The sequence below is a fragment of the Sapajus apella genome, unplaced genomic scaffold (assembly GCF_009761245.1).
Source record: "Sapajus apella isolate SASKATOON/1434 unplaced genomic scaffold, GSC_monkey_1.0 scaffold320, whole genome shotgun sequence".
Classification (NCBI taxonomy): Eukaryota; Metazoa; Chordata; class Mammalia; order Primates; family Cebidae; genus Sapajus; species Sapajus apella.
Window position 1 is genome coordinate 98,702 of NW_022437260.1, and position 8,832 is coordinate 107,533.

Here is an 8,832-nt window from a genome sequence, read left to right on the forward strand (position 1 = left end):
CTAGAAAGCATAACACAACATTCCGAGTTTCTGTTGCTGATATGGCCTTTCTTATGCTTCCTGCAATTGAGTTATAAAGTCAGCATATGGTTCTTTCGACTCCTGCTTAATAGTCCCGAAAGAAGAACTTTTTTCGCTTCCTGATGTAATTTTCTCCCAAGCTCTTAAACATACTTTTCTAATCTGCTCTATGACTACATCAGCCATAGTGGATGGACTGTGTATGTAAAGGAGCCCACACACCAGTTCCTGTCAACTATTCTATGGCAATATTAATTGGAGGTTGAACATTAGCATTTACATTAGCTTGAATATTAGCCTCATCAGTCCACCAGGTCTTAAATCATAAAAATTGAGAGGGAGATAAGCTTGGGTTAAAGTATCCCAGTCTACTCTTTTTTTCTTTTTTTTTCTTTTTTTTTTTCAAGAGACCTTCAAAGCTACTGCAAATCAATTTTATACTTCCAGCTCACCCTAAGAGATTTTTTTTAAGAGTTCTCAGACTACTTCCAAGCTCCCCCAACTTACCCTGGGAGATTTTTTCAAGAGTTCCTGAGATACCTTCGGCTTAGCTTCTCCTTTCTCTTGTCCCAGGTTTGAGTCCTACATCTGGGCACCACTTACCGAGACCAGCTCCACCATACAGACTCCCACCTAGGCAGTGCTGAAGGCATTAAGCAGACACCCAGATAGAACAGCAAAGTGGGACTATCCAGGGGCCAACAGCCTTCGGAGCTGAGCCTCAGGGGGCTGACAGCATTCCCGGCTGAGGGTCTTGAGCAGATTCTGACTCGTGCATTTATTCTCCCTGAACCAATGATTATTATTAACAAACAGTTTTCCTTGCCATTGTTCTTATTAGCAAACAATATATTTTATCACTCAGCATTTCTCAGCATAGGTCTATATGAATTTTATTACCATAAAAATAACCCTGTAGTAAAGAACAATTGTAAACTGTAAAACAAAGTACTTTTAATATTTAAAAATAACTAAAAGTATTTAAAAATAACTAACAGTATTTTAGTCATTCTAATCAACTTGTAATAAAAAGGATAAATGCCTCCCAGGCATCAGAGAGGAAAACAAAACAAAACAAATAAAGGATAAATTCAGGCCGGGCGCGGTGGCTCACGCCTGTAATCCCAACACTGTGGGAGGCCGAGGTGGGTGGATCACGAGGTCAAGGGATCGAGACCATCCTGGTCAACATGGTGAAACCCCGTCTCTACTAAAAATACAAAAAATTAGCTGGGCATGGTGGCGCGTGCCTGTAATCCCAGCTACTCAGGAGGCTGAGGCAGGAGAATTGCCTGAACCCAGGAGGCGGAGGTTGCGGTGAGCCGAGATCGCGCCATTGCACTCCAGCCTGGGTAACAAGAGCGAAACTCCGTCTCAAAAAAAAAAAAAAAAGGATAAATTCTAGAGGTGGGTACCTCATTTATCCTGACATAATTATTACATATTATATGCCTGTACCAAAACATGCCATATATGGCATAAATATATACATATACTGTGTAACCACAAAAATTAAAAATAGGAAAAAAAATGTAATATATGGAAAAAATATTTAACTTATTTGCAGTTTAAAACTACTGGCAGAAGAGATTACTTAGAGGTGTTATTCCACTATGTTGCCAAATGGTATATTGTTACCATATTTTACCTACACCCTTGAGTAAGGTGGGGTATGTTAAAGTTAGTGGAATAATAATGCTTCATTGAATGCACAACAATCTTCTTTTTTTTTTTTTTATGAGACGGAGTCTTGCTCTTGTTGCTCAGGCTGAAGTGCAATGGCATGATCTCGGTTCACTGCAACCTCTGCCTCCCAGGTTCAAGTGATTCTCCTGTCTCTATCTCCCAAGTAGCTAGATTACAGGTGCCCACCACCATGTGTGGCTGATTTATTGTGCTTTTGTAGAGACAGGGTTTCACCATTTTGGCCAGGCTGGTCTCAAATTCCTGCCCTCAAGTGATTTGCTCACCTCAGCCTCCCAAAATGCTGAGATTATAGGCATGAGCCATCATACCCAGCCAGAATGTGTAATAGTCTTAGCATGGTAAAAGAAAATATTTAATTAAAAATTAAGTCCGCACATAATCTAAAAATTTTGAAATGTTCTGCATTTTATTAAATAAAAGTACAATTAGTAAAATTATATGCTACTATTTTAATTAATTTTAATTTACATTTTACTAAAATTAAAAATGTTTTTCTCTCATGACAGGAAAGAATATTACTCTGAACAGCTACCTCATACCTTACTGAGAAAGTTAACCATAAAGAGCCTCTCCACTTAGATTCTTACCATGCAGCTTACATTTTGAGTTGAATCACACCATTATTTACTCTTAAAAACTTTTAAATCTTATCAAAAAAGTATACCTGAATGTAATTATAACTTTTTAAAGAAATTTCTACTCATTTTAAAGTTATATAAAATTATTTACCAACTGTAGTTTTGGATTTTCTATACCCAGCACTCTGATTTAGTGCAATGTCTGAAGTGTCAGCGCCTTAGCTATTTCTACTGTTAATTCTGATATTTACATAAATATCAATTTGAATTAAGTATTTTTTCATATTTACTGCACCTGCAAAAGTACATTTTAGTATGAGCTCTCTGGCATTTTCTAAGCTACAGATTTTGAAAAAGCCTTTTTCCAAATTCATTACATTGGCTGAATTTTCTCCAATATAAATTCCCTAATGTTAAACAGTTTGAGCAACTGCTTAAGTTATTCTCTGGTACAAAATATGTACAATAAAATCTGTGATACAAGTAAAAGTACTACAACCCTCTTTTTATTTATAATGTTTGTCTTCAGAATAAACTTCTTCACTTTAAATGCTTATGTTTCTAAAAGATCATTTGACAGTAATTGTATTTATAATACTTTTATTAAATATAAACTCTGATGTTGCATAATATGATGGGCAGATATTACTGACTTTGCCACATTCTTTATATCTGTACACCATTTCTCAAGTATAAATGCTTCCCTGTGCAATACGTTGTGAACATTGGTTAGGAGTTTTGCCGTATTCTTCACTCTTGGAGTTATCTCCAGTATAAATTATTTTACCTGCAATCAACTGTGAAAACCATTTAAAAGGTTTTTCACATTCTTTATGTCTCTAGAGTTTTGCACTAGTATATATATTTTTTGTTTAGAAAACTTTGAGGTGTTGTTAAAAGCACTGTGACATCATTCAGGATTGTAGCGTTTCACTCCAGTATAAATCATCTTGTATCTATTAAGAATTGAGAAGTTGTTAAGGGCTTTGTGACATTCTTCACACTTTAGGATTTCTGTCCAGTATAAATTATGTGTAATAAGGGGTGAGAACTTTTAAAGGCTTTCTCACTTTCTTCATATTTGTAGGCTTTATCTTCTACATGAATTCTCATGTTTAGTAAGAGTTGAGAACTGGGTAAAGGCTATGCCACAGTCATCCCATTTGAAGGGTTTCCATCCAGTATTAATTATTTTGTGCTTAGTAAATGTTGATGATTTGTTAAAAGCCAGCCCACATTCTTCAGATTTGTAGGGTTTCTCTATTATGAATTCCCTTATGTTTAGTAAAGACTGAGGAACCGTTAAAAGCTTTGACACATTCTTTACATTTATAGGGTTTTTCTCCATCATGGGTTATGTTTAGTAAGGTTTGATGAATGGTTACCAGCATTGCCACATTCTTCTCATTTGTTGGGGTTCTCTCTAGCATGAATTCTCTTATGTACAGTAAAGTTTGAGAAACAATTAAAAGGTTTGCCACATTCTTCACATTTGTAGGGTTTCTTTCCAGTATAAATTACCTTATGCTTTGCCACATTTTTACACTTGTATGGTTTCTTTCCAGTATGAATTATCTTATGTTGAGTAAGTGTTGAGAAGTCGTTAAAGGCTTTGCCACATTCTTTACATTTGTAGGGTTTCTCTCCAGTATGAATAATCTTATGTTGAGTAAAAGTTGAGGACTGCTTAAAGGCTTTGCCACATTCTTTACATTTATAGGGTTTCTCTCCAGTATGAATTCTCTTGTGTTGAGTAAGGTGTGAAGACCAGTTAAAGGCTTTGCCACACTGTTCACACTTGTAGGGTTTCTCTCCAGTATGAATTATCTTATGTCGAGTAAGGTGTGAAGACCAGTTAAAGGCTTTGCCACACTGTTCACATTTGTAGGGTTTCTCTCCGGTATGAATTATCTTATGTCGAGTAAGAGTTGAGAAGTAATTAAAGGCTTTGCCACATTCTTTACATTTGTAGGGTTTCTCCCCAGTATGAATTGTCTTATGTCGAGTAAGGGCTGAGAAGTCATTAAAGGCTTTGCCACATTCTTTACATTTGTAGGGTCTCTCTCCAGTATGAATTCTCTTATGTTGGGTAAGGTATGAGGATCGGTTAAAGGCTTTGCCACACTGTTCACATTTGTAGGGTTTCTCTCCAGTATGAATTATCTTATGTCTAGTAAGGTGTGAAGATCGGTTAAAGGCTTTGCCACATTGTTCACATTTGTAAGGTTTCTCTCCACTATGAATTATCTTATGTCGAGTAAGGTATGAAGACTGGTTAAAGGTTTTGCCACATTCTTCACATTTGCAGGGTTTCTCTCCACTGTGAATTCTCTTATGTCGAGTAAGGTATGAGGACCGGTTAAAAGCCTTGCCACACTCTTCACATTTGCAGGGTTTCTCTCCACTGTGAATTCTCTTATGCCGAGTAAGGTATGAAGACCGGTTAAAGGCTTTTCCACATTCTTCACATTTGTGGGAATTCTCTCTAATATGAATTCTCTTATGTAGAGTTAGTTGTGAAAGCATGCAAAACAATTTGCCACATTCTTTACATTTCAATGTTTTCTTTTTAGTGTGTCTTATCTCATGTCTATCTGAATTTGAAAATTTATAAAAGACTTTCACATATTTATCACATTGATATAATTTGCTCTCGATAGTTATCAGACATCGGTTAAGTCCGTGATAATCTCCTTTGCACACCTTACATTCATCCATACTTTTACAGCCTTTTCTTAATTGTAAATTCTCATGTTCACATTTATCATATCTCCTCAGTATGACTTTTTGGAAAAAATCTTTCATGTCTTGCTCGGGCCAAAGGTTTTCAGCAAAAGGAGAACATATAACTAAAAGAAATTAAAATGACAAATTATTCCACTTACTAGACCCAGGTGACAGGTAGCTTTTTTCTTTTTTTAATGTCTAAGTTTCAAAGATTACGATGTATGCAAAATATTAGGGCAACATGGCCCCATCAAAAAAATTATAAAATTTTCATAAAGCAATCATATAAAATAAAAATATGTAGATTAATTTTAGAAATTTAAAATAAGTTGAATAATGAGTAAAAGGAGCACAATTACTGAAAATCAGAAAAACTGAAAATTAGCAAAAATATTAAAAGTATTGTAAAAACAGTAATTGTGGAGGTAAAAAATACAAAAAGAGATAACTAACCAATTCCAAAAGAAAAAAATGGCATAAAAATAAAAAGTTTGGCTGAGCATGGCTGACACCTGTAATTCCAGCACTTTGGGAGGCCGAGGAGGGTGGATCACAAGGTCAAGAAATCGAGACCATCCTGGACAACACTGTGAAACCCCATCTCTACTCAAAATACACAAATTAGCTGGGTGTGGTGGCGTGTGCCTGTAGTCCCAGCTACCCGGAGGCTGAGGCAACAGAATGGCTTGAACTCAGGAGGTGGAGGTTGCAGTGAGCTGAGATCGCAGAACTGCACTCCAGCCTAGGGACAGAGTGAGACTCTGTCTCCAAAAAAAATAAATAAATAAAAATAAAAATGAAGAAGCTCAACAAACTAAAATACACACACAAGGTATTTATCAAAAACACATATATAAGAACAATTTAAAATGTCACAGACGAGAGAATCTCAAGAGCTGCAAGATAAAGCTGATGTGTCATTTATAAGCATAGACTTACACACTAAACAGTGAGTTAAAAAAAAAAAATTGTAGGCCAGAAGAAAACTGTGTGATATTCTCAAAGTCCTGAAGAAAAATAGCTGTCAAGTGAGAATAATAATCATCAGCAAAAATGTCCTACCAAAGAAAAAAAAAAAGAAGACCAAAATGAACCAAATCCTAAGACAGTATATTGGCATTGCATATGGCCCATATATCAAAGATGCTGAAAAAAGATTATTTCCACTGAAAATAACATGATGCAAGAAAACAACACATAATCATAAAAAATGCACAAGTTCCTGGGAAACATACATACACAAAAATAGAATTCCTTTTCATATCCGAGTCATGGCACCAAAAAAAAAAAAAAAAAAAAAAAGAATTCCTTACCATTACCATAATGGGTCAGAAAACATTTATAATTATTCTCTAAAATTTGAAAAACAAGAGCAGAGAAATTATTGTAAATATCTGTTAATAAATATACATCTTAAAAAGATATAATCAGGCCGGGCGCGGTGGCTCAAGCCTGTAATCCCAGCACTTTGGGAGGCCGAGGCGGGTGGATCACGAGGTCAACAGATCGAGACCATCCTGGTCAACATGGTGAAACCCCGTCTCTACTAAAAATACAAAAAATTAGCTGGGCATGGTGGTGCGTGCCTGTAATCCCAGCTACTCATGTTGCTTTTTTTTTTTAATTTTGGAGATCGCCAGACTGGAGTACAGTGGCAAGATCTTGGCTCACTGCAACCTCTGTCTCCCAAGTTCAAGGGAGTCCCCTGCCTCAGCCTCGTGAGTAGCTGGAACTACAGATGTATGCCACCAGGCCTGGCTAATTTTTTTGTATTTTATTAGAGATGTGGTTTCACCATGCACAGGATGGTCTGATCTCCTGACCTCGTGATCTGCCCACCTCAGCCTCCCAAAGCTCTGGGATTACAGGTGTGGGCCACCATGCCCGGCCTTAGAGGTTTTATGTAATCCCCAAGGTACCACAAAGGAAATATCTGTGTAGAGACCCAGAAGAAAATAAAAAAGTAAAAGCATATAAATGCTAAAATGAAACAGACACAAAGACAGAAAGAGAGAAAATGAGGGATAAAGATACAAGAATCAATTAAAATACAAAAATAACAGGAAGTCTCTGTCTTTCAGAAAATTACTTAAATATATAACTAACTTTCTAATCAAGACACATACTTTCAACAAAGGGATTTATTAAAAAAAATTAAACTCGGCCAGGCTTGGTGGTTCATGCCTATAATCCCAGCACTTTGGGAGGCTGAGGTGGGTGGATCACCTGAGGCTGGAGTTCAAGACTAGCCTGACCAACATGGAGAAACCCCATATCTACTAAAAATATAAAATTAGCTAGGGGTGGGCAGTGGTGCATGCCTGTAATCCCAGCTACTCAGGTGGCCGAGGCAGGACAATCACTTGAACTCAGAAGGTGGAAGTTGTGGTGAGCTGAGATCACGCCATTGCACTCCAGCCTGGGCAACGAGGGCAAAATTCTGTCTCAATAAATAAATAAAAATAATAAAATAAAAACTCAAGACTTCACTTGCCTTTCTACAATAAAAAAGGCCTGAAAGTAGCAAAATTGAAGTAGACATTTTATCCAAATATTAACCAAATGAGAGCAGAAAAGTCAAAGTAGTATTACACAAGCTACTTTTTTTTTTTTTTTTTTTTTTGAGACGGAGTCTTACTCTGTCTCTCGAGCTGGAGTGCAATGGCCCAATCTCAGCTCACCGCAACCTCGTCCTCCTGGGTTCAAGCGATTCTTCAACCTTAGCCTCCCAAGTAGCTGGGATTACAGGCACCTGTCACCGTGCCCATCTAATTTCTGTATTTTTAGTAGAGATGGGGTTTCGCCATGTTGGCCAGGTTGGTCTCAAATTCCTGACCTCAGGTGATCCACTTGCCTTGGCCTCCCAAAGTGTTGGGATTACAGGCATGAGCCACCACACCCGGCCACAAGCTACATCTTAAGTCAAACCTTCATATTATATAAAATGTGTATGAAGTCAAAACTCCAAAAAGACAAAGAAGTACATTAGCAGTAATAGATTTATTCACTGGGAACCTATGAAAAATTTGTATGTATTTGTGTGTGTGTGTGTATCTCACATTAGGTTTCCAAATATGTAACGCATATATTGGCATAATTAAAGAAACACATAGAAAACATAATTATAGTAGGACATTTTGATATTTCACTTTCTCTGATAATAAAACGAGAATATTAGTAAGGAAACAGTGGATTTGAAGGCAGTGTAAAACAAATATTTCTTCCTTTTTTTTTTTTTTTTTTTAAAAAACGGATTCTTGCTCTATCACACAGGCTGGAGTGGGGTGCAATGGCATGATCTCGGCTCACTGTAACCTCCGCCTCCCGGGTTCAAGTGATTGTCCTGCCTCAGCCTCCTGAGTAGCTGGGATTACAGGCGTCCGCCACTGCACCCGGCTAATTCTTTGTATTTTTAGTAGAGACGGAGTTTCATCATGTTGGCCAGGCTGGTCTCAAACACCTGACATCATGATCTACCCACCTCAGCCTCCCAAAGTGCTGGGATTACAGGGATGAGCCACCATGCCCAGCCTAAAACAAATATTTCTAACAGAGATACAGAGAACACTTCACAACATCAGGAAACACACCCTTTGCAATAGCTCATACAACATTCTTTTTGATAGACCACTTGATAGGCTGGAAAACAAATCTAAACAAATGTTTTTAAACTAAAATTTTGAGCCAGGTGCGGTGGCTCACACCTGTAATCCTAGCACTTTCGGAGGCCGAGACAGGCAGATCACCTGAGGTCAGGAGTTCAAGACCATCCTGGCCAACATAGCAAAATCTCATCTCT

At 37.3% G+C, this 8,832-nt stretch overlaps 1 pseudogene; it reads right to left on the reverse strand.

The window, feature by feature from the left end:
* Positions 1-2,120: 2,120 nt before the first annotated feature.
* On the reverse strand, positions 2,121-5,162 carry LOC116545652 (annotated as a pseudogene).
* Between the last annotated feature and the right edge of the window lie 3,670 nt (positions 5,163-8,832).